General features: G+C 41.0%; 1 long non-coding RNA gene across 1 annotated transcript; it reads right to left on the bottom strand.

Annotated features, from left to right (window-relative positions):
• Positions 1-1692: 1692 nt before the first annotated feature.
• On the bottom strand, positions 1693-2522 carry LOC118478844. Its single transcript, XR_004859312.1, has 2 exons — positions 2325-2522; positions 1693-1780 (listed from the first exon to the last, which is right to left on the bottom strand). It is a non-coding gene; the product is annotated as an uncharacterized LOC118478844 (long non-coding RNA).
• Between the last annotated feature and the right edge of the window lie 7 nt (positions 2523-2529).

Genomic DNA, 2529 nt, shown 5'->3' with positions numbered 1-2529 from the left:
TTACAATTAATCCAAAACTCTAACCCCTAACCCCTAACCCGAAACCCTAACCCTAAAACCAAAAACTTTACAACTAATCGCGAACCCTAACCCCTAACCCCTAAACCTTAACCTCGAAACCAAAAACTATACAACTATTCCAAAACCCTAATCCCTAACCCCTAACCCGAAACCCTAACACGAAACCGAAAACCACAATTAATCCAAAACCCTAATCCCTAAACCCTAATCCCTAACCCCGAAACCAAAACCTACAACTAATCCAAAACCCTAACCCCTAACCCCTAACCCGTAAACCCAAAACCCTAACCCATAAACCCTACCCCTAAAAGCAAAAACTTTACAACTAATCCAAAACCCTAACCCATAACACCTAACCCCTAACACCTAAACCCTAACCCCCAAACCAAAAACTTTACAACTAATCCAAAACCCTAACCCATAACACCTAACACCTAAACACTAACCCCAAAACCAACAACTTAACAACTAATCCAAAACCCTAACCCATAACACCTAACCCCTAACCCCTAACCCAAAACCAAAAACTTTACAACTAATCCAAAACCCTAACCCATAACACCTAACACCTAAACCCTAACCCCAAAACCAAAAACTTTACAACTAACCCAAAACCCTAACCCATAACACCTAACCCCTAACACCTAAACCCTAACCCCAAAACCAACAACTTAACAACTAATCCAAAACCCTAACCCCTAACCCCTAACCCCTAACCCAAAACCAAAAACTTAACAACTAATCCAAAACCCTAACCCCTAACCCAAAACCAAAAACTTAACAACTAATCCAAAACCCTAACCCCTAAACTGTATACTTAAAGGGTCCAGTACACTACCTGCACTTCGCCACTCGGGCTGATCTCTGTCTAGTTTATCCCTACTCTGCTCAAAAGCAGCACAGGCTGCTATGATAACTGACTTAACAGTGATCCAGACTTTAACAAAGCCCCCCCGATTAATATTGTGGAATAATATACTGCCTTTACAAGACCAATAATTCATTTCACAGAAAGTAAGAATTGAAAGAAATTACACTAACAGATTTCCTTTATTACAGATCACAGGTTCAAAAACGGGAGAGAGAGGAGAGGGGTGTGAGAGAGAGAGAGAGAGAGAGAGAGAGAGAGAGAGAGAGAGAGAGAGAGAGAGAGAGAGAGAGAGAGAGAGAGAGAGAGAGAGAGAGAGAGAGAGAGAGAGAGAGAGAGGGGGGGGGGGCAGACAGAGACAGAGTAAGAGAGAGAAGGGGGGAGGGGTAACTGATGATGCTTTTATGTTATTTTTTAGGTTCAGTACAAGAGTTAAGTCAATGCCCCAGTTACTGGAAAACTGTCCAATATATCAGGGAACTACAAAGGTTGTGTCAATTCTTTGGTCAATCTGGTCAACAGCGGGGAGAGGGGTGGGGGAGATGGGGTGGGGGAGATGGGGAGGGGGGCGGATAGGTTCACAAAGATAGCAACATAATTATGACTTGGAGCTTCAAAGTGTTGCAGTCCAGCATGACACCAGCTGACCTAGCAATGATCCGCTCACAAACATTCAAACATTTGGTATAGCCATTTCTTTTTAAAGCACAAAGGGAATTGACCTGTTTTGAATTGTATAAATAGTTTCACTGTAAACATTGTGATTTTTCACCCATACCTCTTTATTGTCAAATGTTTTTTTCCTACCTGTTCTGACGCTGCTGCTTCCACGACTGAGATGTGGCCTTTTGACTCGCCAGCTTTCTCTCTGGGAGTGATTTCTGCAGCATCCTGGAACAAAAAGTTGCCTATCCTCTTCAAGGTACCAATCTCAATTGTCAGAACAAATGATAAGGGAAATACAAAACATTCACAAATCTTACACTACAAAGTTTCCTAGGACAGGAATACTTATAAGAGAAACTGAGGAAGAGGAGACAAGGGGATAAGGACACTACCACTGAGCACTGCAATCTTCTTTTTTAATTGGTGGAATTCAAATAAACAATAATATAGTCACCATCCATAGATCGGGTTGCTTCACAAAATACTCTAAAGTGACTTGGATATATTTTTTATTATTTTAGTGAAAGAATTCTGTGAGGCTATGATGTTCAAAGATGCACTCTAAATGACTATTTGAGACATTTCACAATTTCTGTTATTTTGTAATCCGCAATTGAGCATGATGAACCTGTCTGAAATGTTAGTCTTGATTTGAGCTACTGTATTCCAGGGAAGATAAAATAGAAAACAACTCATGTTTGGACTCTTCAGAACCAAAGAAATGCTGGAGAAGTCCTGCTTTTGGCTAGATTTGCACTAAAAAAATTACCTCGTCACTATCAGGTTTTCAGCCAGCCTGTTCTGACGCTGCCGCTTCCACACTGAGATGTGGCCATCTTACTTTCCTTTTGGCTCTGGTCCAGCTCTTTCTAATGATTCTGGAACAAAAAGTTGGATGTCCTCGTCAAACAATCAGTCTCAATGGTAACATCCATGATTTACCTCAACAAAATATCCACATTCTAATCCCACAA

This window comes from Aplysia californica, unplaced genomic scaffold, assembly GCF_000002075.1.
Source record: "Aplysia californica isolate F4 #8 unplaced genomic scaffold, AplCal3.0 scaffold01041, whole genome shotgun sequence".
In the NCBI taxonomy this organism is placed as follows: domain Eukaryota; kingdom Metazoa; phylum Mollusca; class Gastropoda; order Aplysiida; family Aplysiidae; genus Aplysia; species Aplysia californica.
This window is presented reverse-complemented; position numbering and strand designations above follow the sequence as displayed.